The sequence below is a fragment of the Sardina pilchardus genome, chromosome 5, assembly GCF_963854185.1.
Source record: "Sardina pilchardus chromosome 5, fSarPil1.1, whole genome shotgun sequence".
NCBI lineage: Eukaryota > Metazoa > Chordata > Actinopteri > Clupeiformes > Clupeidae > Sardina > Sardina pilchardus.
This window is the reverse complement of record NC_084998.1, coordinates 14,893,964-14,921,320: the sequence shown is the minus strand read 5'-3', so window position 1 is coordinate 14,921,320 and position 27,357 is coordinate 14,893,964. Positions and strand designations below refer to the sequence as shown.

General features: G+C 39.1%; 1 long non-coding RNA gene across 1 annotated transcript; it reads left to right on the top strand.

Annotated features, from left to right (window-relative positions):
• Nucleotides 1-3,306: 3,306 nt before the first annotated feature.
• Nucleotides 3,307-5,903, top strand: LOC134080276 (uncharacterized). Its single transcript, XR_009939183.1, has 3 exons — nt 3,307-3,333; nt 5,032-5,197; nt 5,386-5,903. It is a non-coding gene; the product is annotated as an uncharacterized LOC134080276 (long non-coding RNA).
• Nucleotides 5,904-27,357: the final 21,454 nt, after the last annotated feature.

Here is a 27,357-nt window from a genome sequence, read left to right as displayed (position 1 = left end):
AGAAAATTTAGAAGACCTCTGCAGGCTCTGCGGGAATGAGTGGCAAAGTCCTGGGAGAGGGGATGTGGAGAAGATTGATGACTGGGTAAGAATCAACTGTTTGTTTATGCATTTAAATGTGTAGGCCCATTACTAATCATTGGTTATGCTTCTCTTTAGATTGAGTGTTCAGCATGCAATTTCTGGTTTCATTGGGGTTGTGCTGGGCGACCCCCAGTGCACATTCATTTTTATTGTGTAGCTTGCTGTTTGTAATCTTTTGTCATGTTTGCCATTTTTGTAAGGCCTAATGTTAGCTGTTTTTTGTAGGGCAATATTTAATTTTTTTTTCATCTGCCCTTTTGCGCAAGGGAGCTTTTCTTGCCTAATGTTAGCTGTTTTTTGTAGGGCAATGTTTTATCTTTTTTCATCTGCCCTTTTGCGTAAGGGAGCTTTTCTTGCTCAATGTTTGCCCTTTTAAAGGTTTTTTTTTTTTTTGGAATTTTGCCTGCCTTGTTCACAATAAAAGAAATTGATTCTCACTTCATTGTGGTTACATTTTTGTCCAAACGTGATGTGAAGGAAAAGGTTGTCTGAAGTATGCACTCCTACTAGGCTCCAAATTTCAGTTCTTACACCAATTAGGCTAAATTGTTTTTCTGATATCCGAGTGCGGGTGAGCCAATATAACGAAAATGATGGAAAAGGTTGTGCGCATGTTTTATTGAAATGTCTTTAGTCAGAGCTTTGGGAACGTGAATGCACCGGTCATGTTGGCATATGCCCATGCAGCTTGTAGGGATCATATGTAATTGAGGAAACGGCAGTTTCGAACAAGGTCCGAGTGTTAAACTGCTTGTGAGCAGAAATGAGGTTCACCTACAAAATGAGAAACTTGAAATGACGAGCATTGTAGACTAGACTACTTGCCTTCCAAACATAACGTTAGGATGGGCTATAGCTTTGGGAAGGTAGCCTATGCCATATGGCAATATAATATGCTTCTCGTAAACCACAGGAAATGGTTATTGTTCGTTTCACAGCCTCAAATACATCTGTTTCCAAGCCAGGGTAACCAGTTGTTTTAGACCCATTGTTTCCGAATCCGTGCGCTGCCTGTTAGAATGTATGACAAATCCTGACACATGGATAGCGCAAAAGTGTAACAGAAGGTAGAGTGCATGATACAGTTCTGTTTTAAAGCCTAAATCAAGGTAACCAGTTGTTTTGGGAAGGTTGGGATAAACGGTGATTCATGATCTAGTCTACTGAGTGAAAAACAAGTTATATCTCGCAACAGTTGTGTTAATCGATAGCATAGTCGGGAGCGAATTACGCTAAGATGCAGATGGTTTTGCTGAGGAGGGTTCGAATCCAGCATGACACCAATCATCGCAGCTTGACTAGCCTACTTAATTTTTTCCCCGCTGTAGAATGTACAGTGGCCTAATGTAGGCTAGTGCTCAAATGTTCAGTTCAGTTCAGTTCAGTTCAACACAGTTTTTATTAGAGATGCTCCGATCAGCATTTTTGGGGCCGATCACCGATTACCGATCATCAAAATCATGATCGGCCGATTGCCGATCACTGCCGATCACAGAATGGCAGGGGAATGAGAGTCTTTTAACAATAGTCTAGCAGAGTTTGCATCATTTGTAGAAATTAAACTAACTATGAATTAATGTAAGTGGCATAAAAGACAGTAGGCCTATAGGCTAGTCAAGATGTTGAAGAACCACCATTTATCGATTTGTATTTAGAAAATGAAATAACTTTGGCCATCTTTTCCAAATATGCAGCGAGACATAAAATGATTTCATACAAGGAGGGGGTCAGGCAGACCAACACACAGATCACCTAAATGGGATGGGACCAAATTACATTGCCTAGGCTACTTGAAAAGTATAGCTTCTAAATAGACTGACTACATTAAATGAAAAACGTGTTACATCAAAACCTACTGCCTCTAAGTGCAAAACTATGGCCTTTTCTCTGTTCCAAATCCCCAAAAAAAGAAATAATGTAAGCTACTGTAAGCAATACATTGCAAGTCTTTTTTATCTTGGAATCCCCCATGACTGAAACATGCCGTTAAATGCCACTAGTTTGAGTCAATAAAGTGCGCTGTTAAGCTAGCAGGGACATTGGACAGGCGTCTGCGCTTGGGAAGCTAATATGCCTATTCTTCAGCTTGTCAATGTAGGCTACACTCGTTTGGTAACGCGGGGAGATACACATTAGGCTAGTATTTTATGCCTGCGGGGTAATATCGTGGATCAAGGCAGGTTAGGGCCGACTTACATTGCGCGATATTGCCATGTTTTCACAGTCGATGAATAAATATCCAAAGTCGGGACAGAAATCATGGTGCGGCGCGCTCCCGTGTACTCGTTTAATGTAAGGTGTTAATTAGCGGTTGTAAGCCAGTCGGAGTCTTTTTCTAATTCTGCCGTTACAACAATATCAAACATGTCTGATATTATCGCATGTCTGCATAGTCTGTGACTAGTTTGTGACTTAAAACTCTATGATTTGTCTTTAGATGTGAGAGTCTGACTGTCTTTCAAAAATCTTTTAGGCTACAGATATTTGCAAAATCGTAACTGGGCTTTATCCTCCACAACGAAATAGAGGTTGTTCGAGGAGGCAAATTAATTCTGAACGTAATGCCTTTCCATCTTATCATCCCTATCGTTAGTAGGCCTACAGTCGGCTGATTGAAGGACGGGGAAGTTGGCTGGTTTAGTTTCTCATACCCGACATATTCAGTTGTCCGTCAGTGGTGTTAAAACGTCTTTGGTGGCTTCCACCTCGAGGGATTTCAGCACGACATACATTGCATATGGTTAATTTTACACTGAACCTTTAGCCTACTCATGTTTGCCACTGCAAGCTCCTCTCTACTCTAGGCTGTTGTGTGCCTGTGCGCTGCGCCTGCAGGTGAAAAAATGTCACGCAAGTAATTTACAGTAGGTCACATGATCGGCTTTTTTGATCGGCGCTTTTCAGCTTCACCGATCAAGCCATTTTTAGCCAATATCGGCCGATCATGATCGGCGGCCGATCGATCGGAGCATCACTAGTTTTTATTGAGGTATGACATGCAAAGGCCAGTAAAATGGAGGAGGGTCGGTCTGCGGCATGGGCGTTACATATGTTGCAAGAAACTCCCCAATTAGGCGTTCCTGTCGTGAATAGTCAACCAATCAGAAGGAGATTTGCACTGCATTCTGTGAAATGCTTAATTTCCGGAGTTTGACTTCCTTTTGTCAGTTTGTAAAAGTCCTCTGAAGTCCTCGTCGAAGCCACGCAGAAGCTACCATAGCAGAGAAACTGAAGCTAAACCGATGAGACGTAAGTAACTTCTAAATCTATAACTATGTCTTATACTACCATTTAAGCAATTCCAGCGTTATATTAGAATATGGGTAGCAAGGCGAAAGTAAGCAGAACGGAGGAATAGATTGTTTGCTTGTGATATGTTGCTTGTTTGTTTGTATGAAAATATGTAGGCTTACTTAAAATGGTACGTGATAAAATTAGTCATCTTGTTTATGTGGTAACGTTAAAAGCATGCCAGCAACGCACATTGTTTTCAACTAAACCCATATAAAGTGAAGACGTAACGTAGGCCTGACTAAATTCGGTAGGCCTACTTTGGGGTTAACTGTAACTATTTTCTGAGGCTGTTGAGTGGTGAACAGGTGGCCTGTTGATTTGATGCGTTTTAAACGGCCTCAAAAATGGTTACAGTTAACACCCAATTACCCTAAATTCTGATTAGAGTGACTGTAGAGGAGCTGAATCGAGCTGAATTTGTTTTGGCTATGCCGAAGATCCTTGCAATGATGTGATGCATTTGCTACATGAGTGATGCCATAATTAAAAACCAAAAGGTTCATTTGTTATGTTCCTATTGACATAAAGAATTATTGAGAGTTGTCATGTAAAACAAAGACATCTAGGAGTTCTACAACGTTTGACCAGTACAATTACTAATACTTTATCTCCCTCAACAATGGAATTCTCTTCTCTGATTGGCTGATGGGGTGGCCATTAACTTCGTATAACCTGCTACCTTCGAAGTAGTTCCCGTATCACACTTGAATATCAATTCGCCAAACTCGTTGCGAAGTTTAAATGAACTGACACGTTGCATCCAAGCTGAAATACAGACGTGCAGAACCAGTAACATTGTAGCATATGACGGAGGTTGATTGTAGCAAGTTGGATGCCATGTAGGCTATAAAAGTAGCGATCTTTCAAAGTTAATCAGAATCCTGGGATATACCCGCTTGACAACGGGAGAGATAGAACTAACGACTGGCTTTTGGCCGTAGCAACCAGCCATTTAGAACTAACGACTGGCCTTTGGCCATAGCAACCATCCATTTAGAACTAGTAACGGCAGTTTTGTCCTGCAAGTAGAAAGTTGATATATGGCGGAAAGTAGTCCCACAGTCAAGACAGTTTTAGCGATGTTAACGGACGCAAAGGTGGAATAAAACTATGTTCTAAATATACAGGTTATGAATACAAACGGGAGATAAGCGGGATAACGGCCTTCGAGGTCGACCGGTTCGATGGAAATAATGGCACGGCGGAGGTAACTCCGTCTCCGTGCTTCGCACGTCGCCGGTGTTCTAGACCTCCACCTAGCCATTATTTCCATCGAACCGGTCACCTCGTCGGCCGTTATCCCTTATGTATTCATGGGTTTCATCAGGTCCCTTTCCACAGGTGTATACAATCAAGCACCTTGATTATGAATGCAGACTGCATGGTGCTTGATTAATACACCTGTGGAAATGGACTTGAATTCATGGGTTTCATCAGGTCCCTTTGCACAGGTGTATTAATCAAGCACCATGCAGTCTGCATTGATAATCAAGGTGCTTGATTGTATACACCTGTGGAAAGGGACCTGATGAAATCCATGAATAGTCAGTTTGACTTTAGAGGCCTGTTAGTTGATCACTACTAGAATCTTAGCAGAAGTTGGATAATGTTATAATAAGTTAATGTTCTCCATATGTCTTCCTATCACTGCAGTTACATTCTTCCATACTGTCTAGCGGTCAGAAGCCGCAATTACGAAGTTGTTCAGACCCAGGATGCACGCTGCTCCACTGCCCTTTCTGCCCAGAGTACAAGGGTGACTATGCCAGGGTGGAAACGCACATGCAGAGCCATTTGAAAACGGTGGTACATTATGGAGGTATGTTTGAGATTGATAGTTAAGCCCTTAGCCCTGTATCATGGTCTTCTATGAAACTGTATGGATTGGTTCTGAAAGTAATGTTATTAGTAATGAAGTGAAGTTGCCATTCAATTGTTTCATGTAACGTTAGCAGGCTATTTGATGTTTATATCTATTTCTTATTTAGTTATTCTTTTGTTGTTCAGAATATGTGATCTACAAATGCAATTTGGGCTGCAGAAAGGGCAGTCACCACCACTGCGGTTGTGGCCTCACCTTTCCCAGGAAGAGTAGCTTTGAAATCTACAGGATTGCACATTTGTTCTCTGCCAACAAAAGTTGGAAAAATGCATGCTTGGTGCTTAAACACAGGCTATGGGAGGTACTGTACTTGGTACAAGATGCACAATTTCCAAAGTAGCTCCCATGGCACACGCACACACCAACACACGCACGCACGCACACACACACCAACACACACACAGGCCAAGATTTTGTTTTACTTTTATTTATTTTATCTTGCATGGCCTGCAGAAGTTTCTCTTCTGTGTTTGTTCTACAACAAAGTATTGGCGAAATCTACAGGATTGCGCATTTGCACATTTGTTCTCTAACAAAAGTTGGGAAAATGCATGCTTGGTGCTTAAACTGTTATGAAACATGAAAAAAGTTGATCTCTTCTGGGTTTGTCCTATAATAAAGTTTAGGCTACTTTGCAAATAAATGGTTGTTGTGTCTTTATTGAACAATCCATATTGAGTATGAACTTGAGCTATGCTGTCTGATTACATAATGCTCCATATACCTTAAACACATTTGCTCAATGACCAGGATATTAATCAATATTTTTAATTTGTTGGGATACACAGCCTGGGAATAGTGAAAGACATTTGACTGTAGTCAGCCTATAGACTACTTCATCGGAGAGGGTGCTGCAGGGATGGAGGATCAATGGGGAGGGGGCAATGATGTGTTAGGTTTGTGTATTGTTGAGCTAAATCCTTGTAAATTCAAAGCAATATTATGAGACTGTAATGCTTTGCCAGCTGATTTGTGACTCACAAAGGAGTGAAGGGAAAACACTACTGCAGCATTTTTGTATCCAAAATCTTGTATTGTACAGTAGGCCTATCCTACAATCCACTGTCTGGTACAGAAACACCACACAGGCTGAGAGAAGGGCTCTACAACATGTTATAAAGTCTGCAGAGAGGATCATAAGAACAAAACTTCCCTCTATGGAAAACATGTATGCACAGCGCTGCCAGAAGAGATCAGAGAGAATCATCAAAGACTCCTTTCACCCAGCTCACTCTCTGTTCAGACACAAACACTGCACATACAACTTGTGACAAACCTGTAAACATGTGGAATATGGGAAAGGTGCAATACTACAAAGGGGAATAAGGGCAATATGCAATATCTTATACTGTACTGTATATGGGACTACATGCAAGGCTAACAAGGGGACAATGTGCAATACTTTGTCAGTGTAATGTGGAGATGTGCAATACTAGGGACAATGTGCAATATCTTGTGCGATACTATTAATGGGACAATGTGCAATGAATCAGGTGCAATATTATTAGTGGGACAACTGTGCAGCAACAATGTGACTGAGCAATATTCTAACAGTGGAATGTGGGGATCATGTGCAATATCAATATTATTATGGGAAAATGTTTATATCTTGTGCAATATGGAAATCCGGTGCAATATCAATGGGACAACTGTGCAATATCTAAACTGCAATATGAGAAGTATGCACTTGTATCCACATGGTGGAACAGGGTGCAATATATTGGATGTGTGACACTTGCGCACGCATACACAAACAGTCTCAGGGACGCAGGATTTGCACTGTAGGCTACTGTAGCACTTAAACTACTCTGCCTCTGTGGGACTGTAGGCTATTCTTAGACTACACAGTATAATTTGACGTCAATGTTAGCCTGATGTCTTGTATGAATGTGTTTTTTAAATATTTGACTTGAAGGGCCTGCACAAGAATTCCAATTTGTCTATGGTTTATGCACAAATGGCCAATAAAGAACTGACTTTTGACAATTCAGTAGCATGGTGCTTATGCAGTGGTAACTTTATGAATATCGTTTTTTTCGTATCCAAATAATTGCATTTTAACTGTAGGCGTTGATGTGCAGTAATTCTGTAATTATTATAGGAAATAGTGTCGTGATACTGCAGTACAATACATTTTTTTCGTAACGGATAATCTATTTAACAAGTAGGCCTACAACAATGCACTGCACAACCATTTTCAACTTCTTCTGCTGGATTGCGTTGAAACTTAGTTCTGCTTTACTAAGTTTGGTTCAATGCTAATGGAAAGCGGGCTGCGCCCTTACTTTGACATACATGTTAGACCGGATGTTAATAGTTCCTTGAAGAAGGAGAAGAAGAAAAGGGGGGTGTTTCCGACTAAAGGCTGGCTAATACTGCGTTCATGCAGCTCGGAACCTCGGAAATTTCTGACCTCCGATAGCGGAAAAATGACATGAACGCTAGGTCGGGTTGGATTTTTTGCTCGGAGACTCGTGCGGAAGTTTTGTGCCCCGAGGTGTCCGACTTGACGTCACTATCATATTCTCCAACCACGACGGCCTCCCTTGCAACAACACAAGAGGTGAATTTCACTGTCATTACGAATAGGCAAGGTAATTTGTCACTAAATTAACAACACAGACAGAAACACTCGCCCAAGACAATTTCCTTCTTGCTCAACCATACTAAGCAGTTGTAATAAGGTATTTATGCGTTTCCTGTATTTATTTTCCGAACTGATCTCATGAACACAATTTTTTCGGAGGTTGGGACTTTTTAAAGGCGGGTCCTCCGAGGTTCCGAGCCGCATGAACGCAGTATTACATTGCACGATTTTGGTCTGTTTTAACAGTCGGCGACTAAATTTCCAAAATCGGGCGGAAATCTTGGGAGTTGTACTGAAATCGCAGCGCGCTCCCGTCATCTAAATCGTTTAGTGTAAGGTGCCAATCTTAGCGGTTTTAAGTCCGTCGGAGGCAGTCTTTTTCTAGTTTTGCCGTTACGACAATATCAAACATGTTTGATATTATCGGAAGTCTTTTCAGTCGTGGCTCATGCAAATAGTGACGTGAACATTAAAAACCAATAGTAACCTTGCGCGAACATGAAACAGGAAGGGGCAAAATAGGCGACAGCTGTAGCCTTTATGATTATTTGTTATTTCATTTCTTATAATTTATTAGTCGGTTGTTCTACGTGACAGAACAGCTCTATATCTGTTAGTGATGTCACACATCAAACAATGCTGCAGAAACGCGAAAAAAATACTTTGATATGAGTAGGCTATCATGTGATTTCCTGTGAATGATGACGTGTAGCCTATTGCACGATGGAAATAATTTGAAGGAATCTAGCAGCAGTCTTGTAAATAGTGTAAAGCTGGTAATTTTCCATCCTCTAAAGTTCAGAATGGGGGAGACGACCTCACAGCTAGACTCCTTTGTGTCCAGGTGATCTATTTGCATTTGAACTGTCCCTATTGTGTGTGTGGCCGGCCATTTGTTTAAAGGCCCTCGGACACACCTACATTTCCCCTCTCCACATATCTCAGGACCAATGTTGAGAACTGAAATGTATCTGTTTCATGACAAATGATAATACATCCATGTTTGGTCTTGAATTAATACTTGTAATGTGGGCAACAGCCTAATCACAGTTTCATTGCAATCTAATATATTTGTACATGGTTATAGACTAAGAAATACAGTATAGAGTTTTAGACGCCACACCCACTTTCAGGTAAAGAAGCCCTGCTGAGCTGGGGGTGGCTGGATGAATGACAAGAAGAAACTCTTGCAGTGATGCTCTCTTCTCTCACTTTCTCAGCTTTGGGCAAGAGCTCTCTCTTCCTGCTCTGCTCTGGTCTAGGCAAGAGGTCACACTGACCTCTCTGCCCCTCTCTCTCTCTCTCTCTCTCTCTCTCTCTCTCTCTCTCTCCCTGCCTTTTCTCTCTCTCTCTATCTATCTATCTTTTGATTTCTTTATGGGGTTTGTTATTTTCATTATTTGATATATTGTTTTATCTGGTGTATGTAGCATTTTAACTTGGTAACTTGTTAAGGTTTAAGTCCAAGTTTATTGTTTGTTTTGAGGTTAAGTTCATTTTCTCCTCTGTTCCTTTGTTCAAGGAAAATTACTGATATTTTTACTCTTACCTAAGGCTCAAGGCCTAATAAATGGTTAATTCTCCTCGCTCAGTTTGCATATCTCTACAAGTTTAGTGTGCCATTCCAATCTCTGCCATAGTTAACATCATTAGTTATTTGGTAATGTATTAGAGGTACAATATGTCTTATGGAGTCAGATTTAATGTGGTGAATTTCCTAATAACATTATCATTTAACTCCACATGGCTACTGATCCATTGTTCTTCACGCATGTAAAGGGAGAACGTCCGATGTGTTTGTGTAGCGCGTTTGGGACTGTTTTTGCACCCTCTTACAAGTGGTGACCCCGACGTGATCGTTATGACGGGATGTACCTATATTTCTGAAATTTGGTGAGTAGAAAAACTTCTTAAAGACGTGTAGCAGAAAGCACACGCATAGGCCTACGCATTATTTTCGCTATCAACTCACCTAAAGATTCAGAAACTTTGCTCTCTCCGTTATACGGAAATACGAACATGGACAGATGTAGTCACGTGATAATATTTCTTTGTTTAATACATTAAGACAGAGAATGGCTGAAATTGTTGAAACTGAAGGCATTACTTCTTACTCTAGTGGGATAGAGATATGCAACTGGCGATTTTTCATTGAAATACATGCGTTACAAACAAAAAAACATGCAATGATGGACGGTGTTATCTTGTTACTTCTCATTATTTGCATTTATTCATTATTGAACACCGCGCAGTCATTCAAACCTTTCTCTGATGCGAGATATGTGGCTATCCCCAACAAAGCGATGTCAGAATATGTTGCTTCGTCAGAATTGTCGTTCACAGCCGACTCAAGCAACGACGTCTCTTCTAACACCACTGGAACAGCGCAAACAGACTGCGAAAAGGAGGCTATCCAACACATGGACGCAAACGACCCAAGCATTGTCTGCAACTCATGTGGAAAATCAGAACATGAGATGCAGACATGTTGGTCAACAGGCTTTCGAAAACACCGCCAACGCAGAGTCCAATCATCTAACACCTTTGCTTCTCCTAACAACCCCCATGCCTCTGGACCCATCCATTGTTCTAGGTGTTAAGGCGCAAAATTGCCGTGTGTGTGTGTGCTTTCACTGAAGGACAATGTAATGATGCAGACTAACCATTCAAGACCATGGTAAGACAGAATTTATATTTTTTAAACTGAACATGATAACATTAACCTATACTAATAATAGCACAGATAATTCCATGCAACAACCTGTAGCATTGTTCTCCCAAGGTGCTCTGATGGGAAATTTGTTAGTCAGATATTCAGACAGTGTTTTAATTTACTTTGAAGATAATGGTATTTGCTAGCTTGTTGTATGCTCATGTATAGTGAGTGTGTAGACTCTGTAAGTGTTGATGCTTGAAAGCATTTAACTGTGCAGATGCTAGTAGCATGGTTATTCTTCACACTTTTTGTTTTTCTTTATACTCACCGGTTAAACCAAATGAACGGTCACTGAACCAAAGAGTATCTACTGAATGAATGTTAGGTTGGATCTCTCGTGACTAACAAATAATGCCCATATCTATGTATATATATAAAAAAAAAAAATGGGAAATGCAATGTTGTAGATTGTTGCTTAGTATGACTACCACCTAAAATTTGAATGTCTGTATATGTCTCTGCCAAAAGGAGGCCCATGTGCAGCTGACTGTGTGGCAGACACATCATGCCAACATTCTTATACCAACTAAATGTTAAGTCTATTGTTGAATGTCCAGAAGTGATAAAGCACATACACACACAAGTAAATGTTCTATTAATGATTCAAATTGAAGAATTTAACTGCTGGGATGAACTAATTTGCCTTCCTTTTAACCACTATCATTTTATATACATTCTTTGATTATTTGATTTAATTTCCTTGATAAATTTGTATTCAGTGTGCAAATAATGCCAGTAACAAAGATGATTTATCTTATGAAACATTTTTTTCAATTTGAGATACACCAGAATGTGTTTAATTCCATTTATTTTGAAATTTGTATATTGGTTTGTTTGTTTTGCTCTTTCTCTCTTTCCCGTTTTTTCCCTATACACATGCCCAACTCATCGGAAAACAAAAGACTATTGATATTCTAATGTTACAGCAGACAGACGATACTCTCACGATTCTGCTCAACTCCAGATTGCCTTTACACAAAGAGGACAAGAATGTTCCACGCTGCATCAATGCTCACCTGATCCTGAGAACTTGTTTCGGACCGGAGAAGCTCGGTCAACTAATGTCAAAACTACTCTGAGAGATTCCTTTGGACACTATGGACAAATATGTGAATATGGATGGCCAGCTTTCATTTTTGACACTTATGAGATAATGACTTCACAGTGTCAACTGGGCGACTGTAAAGCTGGTAATTTTCCATCCTCTAAAGTTCAGAATGGGGGAGACGACCTCACAGCTAGACTCCTTTGTGTCCAGGTGATCTATTTGCATTTGAACTGTCCCTATTGTGTGTGTGGCCGGCCATTTGTTTAAAGGCCCTCGGACACACCTACATTTCCCCTCTCCACATATCTCAGGACCAATGTTGAGAACTGAAATGTATCTGTTTCATGACAAATGATAATACATCCATGTTTGGTCTTGAATTAATACTTGTAATGTGGGCAACAGCCTAATCACAGTTTCATTGCAATCTAATATATTTGTACATGGTTATAGACTAAGAAATACAGTATAGAGTTTTAGACGCCACACCCACTTTCAGGTAAAGAAGCCCTGCTGAGCTGGGGGTGGCTGGATGAATGACAAGAAGAAACTCTTGCAGTGATGCTCTCTTCTCTCACTTTCTCAGCTTTGGGCAAGAGCTCTCTCTTCCTGCTCTGCTCTGGTCTAGGCAAGAGGTCACACTGACCTCTCTGCCCCTCTCTCTCTCTCTCTCTCTCTCTCTCTCTCTCTCTCTCTCCCTGCCTTTTCTCTCTCTCTCTATCTATCTATCTTTTGATTTCTTTATGGGGTTTGTTATTTTCATTATTTGATATATTGTTTTATCTGGTGTATGTAGCATTTTAACTTGGTAACTTGTTAAGGTTTAAGTCCAAGTTTATTGTTTGTTTTGAGGTTAAGTTCATTTTCTCCTCTGTTCCTTTGTTCAAGGAAAATTACTGATATTTTTACTCTTACCTAAGGCTCAAGGCCTAATAAATGGTTAATTCTCCTCGCTCAGTTTGCATATCTCTACAAGTTTAGTGTGCCATTCCAATCTCTGCCATAGTTAACATCATTAGTTATTTGGTAATGTATTAGAGGTACAATATGTCTTATGGAGTCAGATTTAATGTGGTGAATTTCCTAATAACATTATCATTTAACTCCACATGGCTACTGATCCATTGTTCTTCACGCATGTAAAGGGAGAACGTCCGATGTGTTTGTGTAGCGCGTTTGGGACTGTTTTTGCACCCTCTTACAATAGTGACCCACAGTCTTTGCAAAATCCTAATCTGAGACTGGCCTGTGACTAGACTGTGACTAAAACCTCAATGAATTGTCTTTAGATGTGAGAGGGTCTGAGACTGTAGTTTTTCAAAAATCTTTTCCAAATCTTTGCAAAGTCTGGCAATGTAAGGTAGGCTTTAGATAGAAACGCCTATTTATGTTTCCGCAGACCGACGATATTCGTAAAATGAATCTAAGGAACATATTGCAGCCCATCTGTTTGAAAGCGAGATCATGCGTTTCCAGGCCAGGGTAACCAGTTGTTTTAGACCCATTGTCTCCGAATCCGTGCGCTGCCTGTTAGAATTTATGACCAATCCTGACACATGGATAGCGCAAAAGTGTAACAGAAGGTAGAGTGCATGATACAGATCTGTTTTAAAGCCTAAATCAAGGTAACCAGTTGTTTTGGGAAGGTTGGGATAAACGGTGATTCATTATCTACTGAGAGAAAGACAAGTTATATCCTAGAAAGTTGTGTCGAAGGATGGCATAGTCGGGAGCAATTCAGACTACTATGCCGCTGGTTTTGCTGAGGAGGGTTCGAATCCAGCACGACACAAATCAATGCAACTTGACTACTTTGAAAAAACATTTTTTTCCCGCTGGAGAATATACAGTAATATAGCGCTCAAATGTTCAATTCAGTTCAACACAGTTTTTATTGAGGTGTGACATGCAAAGGCCGGCTACCGCCGTTCATTCCGACATACCAGCACTCCGACATTGACGTCCAATTGTCGTAGTGGAGGCATGTCTCTTTATAGGAAAAAGTCCCACCAGTCCGACATTTTTTTTTTTCATGGTCGCAGTGGCGGTATTTAACTTTTTTTTCAAACAACGTGCCATTCCGACATGAGGTCATTAATAGGCTATTAATGTCATAACTATATCCAATTGTGTAAAATAATAAAGATTCACATTTAAAATGTCATTGTGAAGACTTCTTGATATGGTTATGTGTCTGTTGCGTGCACGACTCGGGGAAGTGAAAGCAGTTCTATAGACATGGCAAGTTTTCTTCTCATTATTCGCGGACTAAGTGGGGCTAAATTAAGTTATTATTTTGCTGTCACTTCGTCTGTTTTATGGCCTAGAAGGTTGTATTTGATATTTGTGGATAGCTCTAGCTCTCCTCTTTTATCTGACATGCAAGCCGTATCTTTTTAACCACGGTTTCACGAGTAGCCTAAATCAAACGAAAGTAGCGGTAGCCGAAGCTATATGATTCTTATTTGTTTGTCACTTCGTCTGTTTCTATAACACAAAAGGATCGATGTGTTTGGTATCAATGGAAAGCTCTGTTTCTCCTCTTTCATTTGATATGCGTGTTATGTCTGTGCGATGCCTGGTCCCGGAGTAATTCAAGCGAGAGCAGTGGCTGCATGGGTGAACGCAGAGCAATATAGACTGATACTTTCATTTAAATTCATGATTTTATTTTTATTTTCATACTTGATCGTACAGACACGTGTCTAGTCTCGTTGGAAAGCCCCGGTTCTGAGCTCTTTCATGCAATATAGGTCTCATCTCGCTGTGACTAATAATCGCGGAGCAATGTAACAGAGAAGAATGGGTGTGTTTTTCGACGCACTTTGCGTCCGTCGGGCTCATAGGGTCCGTTAAATTGACGTGGAAAAAAATAGGATTTGTAAACTGTCGGAATGGGGGTACTAAAATGTGTCGGATTGGCAGCATGTCGGAATAACACCATGTCTGAATAGCGGCATGTCGGACGAAAGGGATGTCGGACTGGCAGGATGTCGGACTGCCGACATGTAACCGCAAAGGCCAGTAAAATGTGTATGAATATGTAGCAAATCTGTCGACTTCGGTAGCCGTCAGTTGCTGTTGATAGGTATACATGACATCTGGGCAGCCTCGTAAACAGCTCGGAAACCAGTAGGTGGAAAAACCAGAAGGCACACAACACCGGTATCAAAAGGTGACGTTAATGACATTGGCCGGGTTTCCCAGAATCGTTAAGAAGCTCTTAAGTGCTAAGAACTTCTTAGGAGCGTTCTTAGAACATTCTTACAACGCTCCTAAGAAGTTCTTAGCACTTAAGAGCTTCTTAACGATTCTGGGAAACCCGGCCATTATAGTTGTTTTCTTCAGCGTTGCTATGGCAATCGGCAAGCTGATGGGGGTACTTTACTGCAGTGGAAAAACGAACACATGGTACCAATATGGAGTAGAGTCAGAGACACTTATATATGAGGAGACACTGCACTGGCAAAATCGCCCATTGAAATGCATGGGATAACTTCGTAACGCAAAGATGGCGGGTGTTTACACCGGTTTGCACATGTCCCGCCTCTTCCAGTGCCGTTGCTCCAATCATTTTGCCGATCCTTGACGGTCACGCATGCGCAGTCCAAGATTACCAGTAAGAAAAAGGCTTTTTAAGCGTTAATTTGATACAAAACCACCAAACCTTTTCAGCGATTTTAGTCTGATTTTCATCGTGATTTCAAACATGTGATTTGTATGTCCCTTACACCTCTGAACATTGACATCCAGCTCTCTCCCCATTCATTTAGATAGGGGCTAGTCTTGTTACGGTCAAACTCGCTGCCCGACCCCATGGCCAATATGGCTGCCGAGTTACGTGACTTGCCTTAAAAGGACTTTGGTAGAGTCGAGTTGAGCTGATACCATGCCGTGGAAAAGCCCCATTAGAGTCATGCCTAGGGGAGACCACAATTTCTCAGACAAACCACTACAATATTGGGTAGTTAACAAAGTGTGGTTCCCTCCTCTGTCCAAAATGGCGTCCAGATTAGGGCTGGGACAACGCATCGACTTAACCGATTAGTTCGACGCAAAAAATACGTCGGTTCAAAATATGCGAATCGACACGTCGTCAAAATCAAAACAACGTTGGCGGCAACGTGAGTGACTCCTCATAATTTCAAAAGTGCAAGGCACTGCAGCACGCACTCGTTCCTCTACTGCGTTTCTCTAACTATGGGCCGCGCCGCCGCGGACGGAGCTGCACCGGTCCGCAATATAGAGAGACTGCTGGTCTGTGAGGCGTGGAGTGAACTTAGGCTCGCTCGGTGCTTCACCTGATAATTTGCTGCGCAATTGATGAAGCAACCGCGGCCCGACAGAAAAAGAAAACAAAAGTTTCAGCAATCAGGAGGAAATACTTGCTAATTCGATGTGAATACACATACAGCAACACAATTAAGTGTTGGTATGAGCGTTCATTGAATGCATGCATGTGTGTGTTTGCGCGACAGAAACTGAAACTAATCGATAACGTTGGTGGCAAGTTCCGTTCAACCTGCTGTTTAATTATTTAACGACATTTAATAGAACAACGTGGATTCTTGATACAGAGCAGAGTATAGTTCAGTCAAATTTGAATATGGTCAAAAGATTGTAACCTTAGTCTTTCATCTAAAAACCTCTAGATCAGTGATTTACGCCTATCTGCTCGGCCGTAATACATAGACTAAAGTTGGTACGTGTTTCCTGAATCCTTACCTTCAGAGATTCAAATGGAATTTCATTAAAAAGCATGTCAATTTTGTCTCCATTTGCCTACCAGAGTTTGATGCTTGCATGAGGGAAACATCCCAAAACAATAGCACCCATATTATTGCTGTTGTTTTCAGAAGTACTGTATTTATCATGCAACCATGCAAAAGCTATTGTAATTATACTGTATCTTACATTACTAAAGCAGGTCTCTGATTTTTTCACAAACTTTTTGTGAACAATGTTAGCATTTAAAACATTGACTGCTTTGAAGTGAAAGTACACTTAATGCAGCATAATAATAATTATAATAATGATTATCATAATGATGATTTGATGGGGGTATACATATGTGTAGGTGGGCCCTATGGCCTCAAAGTCCCAAAGACTTAAAATAAGCCTACTTAACTTTTATTGATGACAGTTGGGATCTTGTCCCCTTCAATTTGACAACACTCCCAGTGTTTTCAAGGCTTCAAGGTTTTATTGAATGCTACCTCTGACTTAGAATGCATTAGGCCTACTTTGCACTTGCATAGTCTTTCATTTTGGAATTTTAAGAGCAATAAACATACATTGCAATGTTTTATTTCATTCAGATATGTAAATCAACATGTATATATTGCAATTAGTCAATTAGTGGGGAGATAATCGATAATCGAATCGAATCGAAATCGAATCGAACTGAAAAAATGAATCGCTAGATTAATCGATGCATCGGAAAAATAATCGCTAGATTAATCGTTTAAAAAATAATCGTTTATCCCAGCCCTAGTCCAGATACCTCCCAGCACTATGCAGTAGTGTTGACAGTGAAAGGCTGTTTTGCTCAGGGTCACATATTGTGAATGACAGCAGAAACAGATTCACAGTTGATCATGCAGAGATTATTTTGTTTATCAAAAATAATTTGCCTCTCATTCTCCCAAAAAGTACTTAGGCTATTTCAGATCACATTGTATGCTGACTGAAATGTTTGTCTAATTGAAATATGTAAACTGTGTCCCTGTGCCAAATAGTTTAATTCCAATGTTGTTTAATTTAAATATGCAGTAGTTTAATTGAGACATACACAATATACACAATACACTGACATTGTGTTTAATTCAAAGCAGGAGAAGGTGTCAGATAGTTTCATTGATATATTCTTTGGTTCAGTGTTGACTGTACAACAGGTGCTATTGATATTTTGTCAGTTATGAAGACAGTACCAGTGTTGGATTTTTGTTTGCACAGAAAAAAATATATAATTTATATAATTTTTTCTATAATTTATAATGTATTATTTCACTCATTTGCTATTTATTTTAGACTTGTTAAAACAAGCAGAGAAGAACATAAAAGCGGTCCTCTAATCTATTCTCTGTCTTCTGTCATCTTTTCTGGGAGCCTATGGTTACTTTTAGAAATATCTGTAATATTGATACTCGGTATCGGCAAGTATACAAATGTAAATACCCGTACATGTTTTGAAAAAATGGTTATTGGGACATCCCTAACATTAACTGTCTTTAACTGTACACTATATGTGACCATTCACAGCGAAATCAGTCGTTTTGCGCACATCGTTATTTTGAGAAAATCAACAATAACAAACTTCCGGGTTAAAATGTTGAATTTCACGTTTTCGCATAATTCGGCTGTATACAGTCTACAGTTTCATATCGTGAACGCATTTCACTGAAAAACCTACGTTTTGACTGTTAAACCCGGCGAAGATTCAACACATTTGCTGTCATTCCCGTTGTGCACGCGCCGCTTAAACAGGTGATTTCTCCTCTTCTGGCATATCATGACAGGAGAACCATGTCAACTTTGGATGCGGTTATCTTAGCGATAGTTTGTGTAATACCCTCGATATACATATCGTTGGAAAGCTTAGTTTATGGCCGTTCACGTGAGCACAATAACTTAATTTACTAAATTTTACCGAAACGACTGGTTCCGCTTTACAGGGTCACATATTCCAACTAGAAATGCAATTCCAAGGAATTACCAGTGCATGAAATGCAAAAATAGATAGATAATGTAGATATGGTTACTAAGGTGTAGCTAGGGTAAATATGGTGGTTGCATAGTTTACAGAGAGTTGATAGTGTGAAGGTAGACAGTTTAAAGCTGAAACATTTTGATTTGCTGATTTCTATTCATGTTAAAATGTTAACTATGGTAACAATGATAACCAGGTTGATTGGTTAACTTAGCTACTGATTTCATGCAGTAATGGTAAAAATGTTAACTATGCTAACTATGCTCACAGTGTTAACCAGGTTGATTAGCTAACTTAGCTAATGATTTCTAGCAGTTATGCTAAAAATACTAACTATGCTAGCAATGCTAACTATGGTAACAATGCTAACTTAAACTAACAATGCTAACCAGGTTGATTAGCTAACTTAACTGATGATTTCTAGCAATAATGCTAAAAATGCTAACTATGCTAAAATTGCTAACAATGCTAACCAGGTTGATTAGCTAACTTAGTTAGATGTTTTTTGCAGTTATGCTAAAAATGCTAACTATGCTAACAATGTTAACTATGCTAACCATGCTAACTAGCTAACTTGCTAGTGAAGACTTTTATTTTGAAACATTTGTTGCTAGGGTATCCATGGTGGCCACTATCAGGAAGCAAGAAGTTACTGCAGCATAATCATGTTGGTTGCTATGGAAACGGTCATAAACGCTTAATTTTAATGGTTGGTATGTTGATTGCTAGGTACATGGAGGTTTCGTGTAGTTGACTGGAGGCATAGTTGATAACTGACAGTTGGAATGGTTGAACAGTTAAATAGTTGAGTAGTTACAATGGTTAAATGATTTAATAGTGTATTATTGCAGTGAGGACCTTTATTTTGAAACAGTTGTGGACAGAGGAAGTAGTGAAACAGAATCTGTAGTCTAAACGAGATTGTATGCTTAAAGCCTGAGACAGAAGGTGCCTCTCATATAGCGTTTACGCGTCCTCTCTCGCTCCTCGATCCTCACTGATCTACATAAAGAATGATGGAGCGGCAACAATGGGATAGTCTAGCCCTTCTTCTATCTTTCTTTATGTAGATCATTGAGGATCGAGGAGCGAGGGAGGACATATAAACGCTGCTTGAGAGGCACCCACAGTAAATACTTTGAAAGTTGTATGTAGATAGTCTAATTAATGTTGATAGACAGAATGTTTAATGGATGTTGATAGGCAGATTGTTTAATAGATATTGATTGACAGTTTAATGGGTGGATGAGTGAATGGTCTGAAGAAGATGAATGGATAGAAGGTTGGATGGAATGTGCCTTATATTCTTGTTAAGAGAGACACTGATACAGCTCTCTGAGAGTAGTTGATAAAGGTGTAATCAATTTAACTGGCTAGTCTTTAGAGAGAGTGTGCTTAAAGCCTGAGACAGAGTAAATCATTTAAAAGTTGAATGTAGATAGTCTAATTAATGTTGATAGACAGAGAGTTTAATGGATGTTGATAGGCAGATTGTTTAATAGATGTTGATAGACAGTTTAATGGGTGGATGAGTGAATGGTCTGAAGAAGATGAATGGATAGAAAGTTGGATGGAATGTGCCTTATATTCTTGTAGACTGGAGAGACACAGCTCTCTACTGAGAGTAGTGGATACAGATACAGGTGTAATCAATTTAACTGGCTAGTCTTAAGAGAGCCAGTGTATGTAGCCTGAGAGAGAGAGAGAGCTGCTGCACCTGGACTGGCCACCTGGCGTAACATTCTAATTGCTGCCGTGATGTCATAATGAGCAATGTTAAGTCTATGGGGAAATGTTTAATAGTTTTTAATTTACAGTTTAAAAAGTATAAAAGTTACAAAGTTGAAACATATAAAGCACACATGTCCTAAATAAGACCTACGCAACAACGTTTGAATGAAGTTTCTACGTTAAACGGTTGAAGCTGCATTAAACACGTTAGAAGAAGAATAATAAGAACTAGAAATGCAATTCCAAGGAATTACCAGTGCATGAAAATGCTAAAAAAGATAGATAATGTAGATATGGTTACTAAGGTGTAGCTAGGGTAAACATGGTGGTTGCATAGTTTACAGAGAGTTGATAGTGTGAAGGTAGACAGTTTAAAGATGAAACATTCCAGTTCTAACTTAACTAATGATTTCTATTCATGTTAAAATGTTGATTAGCTAACTTAGCTAATGATTTCTAGCAGTTAAGCTAAAAATGCTAATTATGCTAGCAATGCTAACTTTACTAACAATGCTAACCAGGTTGATTAGCTAACTTATCGATGATTTCTAGCAGTAATGTTAAAAATGCTAACTATGCTAACAATGCTAAATTTGCTGACAATGCTAACCAGGTTGATTAGCTAACTTAGTTGATGATTTTTTGCAGTTATGCTAAAAATGCTAACTATGTTAACAATGTTAACTATGCTAACTAGCTAACTTGCTAGTGAGGACTTTTATTTTGAAACATTTGTTGCTAGGGTATCCATGGTGGCCACTATCAGGAAACAAGAAGTTACTGCAGTATAATCATGTTGGTTGCTATGGAAACGGTTATAAACACTTAATTTTAATGGTTGCTATGTTGGTTGCTAGGTACATGGAGGTTTCATGTAGTTGACTGGAGGCATAGTTGATGATAACTGACAGTTGGAATGGTTGAACATTTCAATAGTTGAGTAGTTTCAATGGTTAAATGATTTAACCCTCTAACCGCCCGGGTTTTTTGGATTTTTGCATAAAAAAATTCAAAAGGCCATGGCTTGAAAGTGGTCAGAGATAAAGTCCTACTGTAAATGTGAAAATCATTGAGTATGAACTAAAGTTTATAAAGGGAGTAAATTTACTCATCTAATTTGCATATTATGACGTCACAGGATGGCAATAGCGTCAAATTATGCACATTTCAAAATACTGATTGTTGAACACATTTGAGCAGTTTTACTTTGATTTTTGTAATTTCTCCGACATAACAAACAAACTGGACCACAGCCACATGTAAACCAACAATAGTAAACTATTAGTATTACCACAATCCCTATGTTACTATATAATAAAGTAGCCTGGTCAAATCAGTTCCTATCGCGGATGACTTTGTAGTTCTTCAGAGCCCTATTTTTACTAGACCTGCTGTCTGTACCATGACAATTACAGACACTATCTTCATGATTATCACTGGCACCAAGCACACCATGCTTATTTGAACCCTTTGGTCAACATTGCTGCAGGTAAACATTGACGTACACACGCAAAGACCCACCTCCATTCACAGACGCATCTTGACTGTCACTGCCAATGAACGACCGATCATAATCTCCAAAAGGCAGATATTCTCCTTCAGAATCAGAGTAGGTGAATGGCAGACCCAAGACTTCATAACACACGACTTTGTTTTTTAACATTTGCCGTTTTTCTGCTTCAATTTGTGCATAGCGATCGCGCATTTCACTTCCGCGTTATAAACAGGAAATGCGTCTTTTTTTTTTGTTTCTCGCGAGTAATACAGGCACTTCCTGAAAACTTTTTTACTCGAATTTGGGCTTGAATCGAAGCTCTGGATGTCTGCCAACTAGTGGTGGAGAGTACAAAGGCGATTTGTCACCCTACTCGGATCTACCGTCTGTTTTAATCAGTGATGTTGCTTGTCGCCGTACGGCGCCTTGGGCGGTTAGAGGGTTAATAGTGTATAATTGCAGTGAGGACCTTTATTTTGAAACAGTTGTAGACAGAGGAAGTAGTGAAACAGGATCTGTAGTCTTAATGAGATTGTATGCTTAAAGCCTGAGACAGAAGGTGCCTCTCATAGCGTTTACGCGTCCTCTCTCGCTCCTCACTGATCTACATAAAGAATGATGGAGCGGCAACAATGGGATAGTCTAGCCCTTCTTCTATCTTTCTTTATGTAGATCATTGAGGATCGAGGAGCGAGGGAGGACATATAAACGCTGCTTGAGAGGGACCCACAGTAAATACTTTAAAAGTTGTATGTAGATAGTCTAATTAATGTTGATAGACAGAATGTTTAATGGATGTTGATAGGCAGATTGTTTAATAGATATTGATTGACAGTTTAATGGGTGGATGAGTGAATGGTCTGAAGAAGATGAGTGGATAGAAGGTTGGATGGAATGTGCCTTATATTCTTGTTAAGAGAGACACTGATACAGCTCTCTGAGAGTAGTTGACACAGGTGTAATCAATTTAACTGGCTAGTCTTAAGAGTGCCAGAGTACTCTTAAAGCCTGAGACAGAGTAAATAATTTAAAAGTTGAATGTAGATAGTCTAATTAATGTTTAATTTAAAGTTTAATGGATGTTGATAGACAGATTGTTTAATAGATGTTGATAGACAGTTTAATGGGTGGATGAGTGAATGGTCTGAAGAAGATGAATGGATAGAATGTTGGATGGAATGTGCCTTATATTCTTGTAGAATGGAGAGACACAGCTCTCTACTGAGAGTAGTGGATACAGATACAGGTGTAATCAATTTAACTGGCTAGTCTTAAGAGAGCCAGCCTGAGACAGAGTAGATTGTTTAAAAGTTCAATGTAGAGCGTCTAATTGATGTTGTTGATAGGCAGACTGTTTAGAATGGGTGGATGAGTGAATGGTTTGAAGAAGATGAATGGATATAAAGTTGGATGGAATTAGGAGGACTTATTTTGATACTGTTGTGCGCAGAGGATACAGGGGAACAGAATATGTAGTCTTCAGAGAGGAGCCTGAGAGAAACTGACAGTTGGTGCCCAGGTGGCTGACCAGCTGGGGTAACATTCTAATTGCTGCCGTGATGTCATAATGAGCAATGTTAAGTCTATGGGGGAAATGGTGATAGTTTTTAACTAATAGTTTAAAAAGTATAAAAGTTACAAAGTTGAAAAATATAAAGCACATATGGCATAAGCAAGACCTACGCAACAAAGTTTGAATGAAGTTTCTACGTTAAACGGTTGAAGCTGAATTGCGAGCGTTAGAAGAAGAAGTTTAATAACTAGAAATGCAATTCCAAGGAATTACCAGTGCATGAAAATGCAGAAAAAGATAGATAATGTAGATATGGTTACTAAGGTGTAGCTAGGGTAAACATGGTGGTTGCATAGTTTACAGAGAGTTGATAGTGTGAAGGTAGACTGTTTAAAGATGAAACATTCCAGTTCTAACTTAACTAATGATTTCTATTCATGTTAAAATGTTGATTAGCTAACTTAGCTAATGATTTCTAGCAGTTACGCTAAAAATGCTAATTATGCTAGCAATGCTAACTTTACTAACAATGCTAACCAGGTTGATTAGCTAACTTAACCAATGATTTCTAGCAGCAGTGCTAAAAATGCTAACTATGCTAACAATGCTAAATTTGCTAACAATGCTAACCAGGTTGATTAGCTAACTTAGTTGATGATTTTTTGCAGTTATGCTAAAAATGTTAACTATGCTAACAATGCTAACTATGCTAACCATGTTCACTAGCTAACTTGCTAGTGAGGACTTTTATTTTGAAACATTTGTTGCTAGGGTATCCATGGTGGCCACTATCAGGAAACAAGAAGTTACTGCAGTATAATCATGTTGGTTGCTATGGAAACGGTCATAAACGCTTAATTTTAATGGTTGCTATGTTGGTTGCTAGGTACATGGAGGTTTCATGTAGTTGACTGGAGGCATAGTGGATGATAACTGACAGTTGGAATGGTTGAACAGTTCAATAGTTGAGTAGTTTCAATGGTTAAATGATTTAATAGTGTATTATTGCAGTGAGGACTTTTATTTTGAAACAGTTGTGGACAGAGGAAACAGTTAACAGGATATGTAGTCTTCTGAGAGACTGTATGCTTAAAGCCAGAGAAACTGACAGTTGGCGCCCAGGTGGCCGGCCACCTGGCCTAAGATTCTAATTGCTGCCGTGATGTCATAATGAGCAATGTTAAGTCTATGGGGGGAATTGTAATAGTTTTTAACTAATAGTTTAAAAAGTATAAAAGTTACAAAGTTGAAAAATACAAAGCAGGCATGGCATAAGCAAGACCTACGCAACAACGTTTGAATGAAGTTTCTACGTTAAACGGTTGAAGCTGAATTGCGTGCGTTAGAAGAAGAATAATAACTAGAAATGCAATTCCAAGGAATTACCAGTGCATGAAAATGCAGAAATAGATAGATAATGTAGATATGGTAGATAAGGTGTAGCTAGGGTAAACATGGTAGTTGCATAGTTTACAGAGAGTTGATAGTGTGAAGGTAGACGTTTTAAAGATGAAACGTTCCAGTTCTAACTTAACTAATGATTTCTATTCATGTTAAAATGTTGATTAGCTAGCTTAGCTAATGATTTCTAGCAGTTACGCTAAAAATGCTTATTATGCTAGCAATGCTAACTTTACTAACAATGTTAACCAGGTTGATTAGCTAACTTAACCGATGATTTCTAGCAGTAATGCTAAAAATGCTAACTATGCTAACAATGCTAAATTTGCTAACAATGCTAACCAGGTTGATTAGCTAACTTAGTTGATGATTTTTTGCAGTTATACTAAAAATGCTAACTATGCTAACAATGCTAACTATGCTAACCATGCTAACTAGCTAACTTGCTATTGAGGACTTTTATTTTGAAACATTTGTTGCTAGGGTATCCATGGTGGCCACTATCAGGAAACAAGAAGTTACTGCGGTATAATCATGTTGGTTGCTATGGAAACGGCCATAAACACTTAATTTTAATGGTTGCTATGTTGGTTGCTAGGTACATGGAGGTTTCATGTAGTTGACTGGAGGCATAGTGGATGATAACTGACAGTTGGAATGGTTGAACAGTTCAATAGTTGAGTAGTTTCAATGGTTAAATGATTTAATAGTGTATTATTGCAGTGAGGACCTTTATTTTGAAACAGTTGTGGACAGAGGACGTAGTGAAACAGGATCTGTAGTCTTAATGAGATTGTATGCTTAAAGCCTGAGACAGAAGGTGCCTCTCATATAGCGTTTACGCGTCCTCTCTCGCTCCTCACTGATCTACATAAAGAATGATGGAGCGGCAACAATGGGATAGTCTAGCCCTTCTTCTATCTTTCTTTATGTAGATCATTGAGGATCGGGGAGCGAGGGAGGACATATAAACGCTGCTTGAGAGGGACCCACAGTAAATACTTTAAAAGTTGTATGTAGATAGTCTAATTAATGTTGATAGACAGAATGTTTAATGGATGTTGATAGGCAGATTGTTTAATAGATATTGATTGACAGTTTAATGGGTGGATGAGTGAATGGTCTGAAGAAGATGAATGGATAGAAGGTTGGATGGAATGTGCCTTATATTCTTGTTAAGAGAGACACTGATACAGCTCTCTGAGAGTAGTTGATACAGGTGTAATCAATTTAACTGGCTAGTCTTAAGAGAGCCAGAGTAGGCCTACTCTTAAAGCCTGAGACAGAGTAAATAATTTAAAAGTTGAATGTAGATAGTCTAATTAATGTTGATAGACAGAGAGTTTAATGGATGTTGATAGACAGATTGTTTAATAGATGTTGATAGACAGTTTAATGAGTGGATGAGTGAATGGTCTGAAGAAGATGAATGGATAGAATGTTGGATGGAATGTGCCTTATATTCTTGTAGAATGGAGAGACACAGCTCTCTACTGAGAGTAGTGGATACAGATACAGGTGTAATCAATTTAACTGGCTAGTCTTAAGAGAGCCAGCCTGAGACAGAGTAGATTGTTTAAAAGTTGAATGTAGAGCGTCTAATTGATGTTGATAGGCAGACTGTTTAGAATGGGTGGATGAGTGAATGGTTTGAAGAAGATGAATGGATATAAAGTTGAATGGAATTAGGAGGACTTATTTTGATACTGTTGTGCGCAGAGGATACAGGGGAACAGAAAGTCTTCAGAGAGATTGTAAAGCCTGAGAGAAACTGACAGTTGGTGCCCAGGTGGCTGACCAGCTGGGGTAACATTCTAATTGCTGCCGTGATGTCATAATGAGCCATGTTAAGTCTATGGGGGAAATTGTTATAGTTTTTAACTAATAGTTTAAAAAGTATAAAAGTTACAAAGTTGAAAAATACAAAGCCCACATCGCGTAAGTAAGACCTACGCGTCAAAATTTGAATGGAGTTTCTACGTTAAGCGGTTGAAGCTGAATTGCGTGCGTTAGAAGAAGAATAATAAGAAGAAGAAGAAGACCGAGGAAGAACAGTACAGTGCATTTTCATGCACTGTAATAACTAGAAATGCAATTCCAAGGAATTACCAGTGCATGAAAATGCAAAAATAGATAGATAATGTAGATATGGTTACAAAGGTGTAGCTAGGGTAAACATGGTGGTTGCATAGTTTACAGAGAGTTGATAGTGTGAAGGTAGACAGTTTAAAGCTGAAACATTCCACTTCTAACTTAACTTATGATTTCTATTCCTGTTAAAATGATAACTATGGTAACTATGATAAACAGGTTGATTGTTAACTTAGCTACTGATTTCATGCAGTTATGGTAAAAATGTTAACTATGCTAACTATGCTCACAGTGCTAACCAGGTTGATTAGCTAACTTAGCTAATGATTTCTAGCAGTTATGTTAAAAATGCTAACTATGCTAGCAATGCTAACTATGGTAACAAGGCTAACCAGGTTGTTTAGCTTACTTAACTGATGATTTCTAGCAATAATGCTAAAAATGCTAACAATGCTAAAATTGCTAACAATGCTAACCAGGTTGATTAGCTAACTTAGCTAATCATTTCTAGCAGTTATGTTAAAAATGCTAACTATGCTAACAATGCTAACTATGCTAACCATGGTAACTAGCTAACTTGCTAGTGAGGACTTTTATTTTGAAACATTTGTTGCTAGGGTATCCATGGTGGCCACTATCAGGAAACAAGAAGTTACTGCAGTACAATCATGTTGGTTGCTATGGAAACGGTCATAAACGCTTAATTTCAATGGTTGCTATGTTGGTTGCTAGGTACATGGAGGTTTCATATAGTTGACTGGAGGCATAGTTGATGATAACTGACAGTTGGAATGGTTGAACAGTTA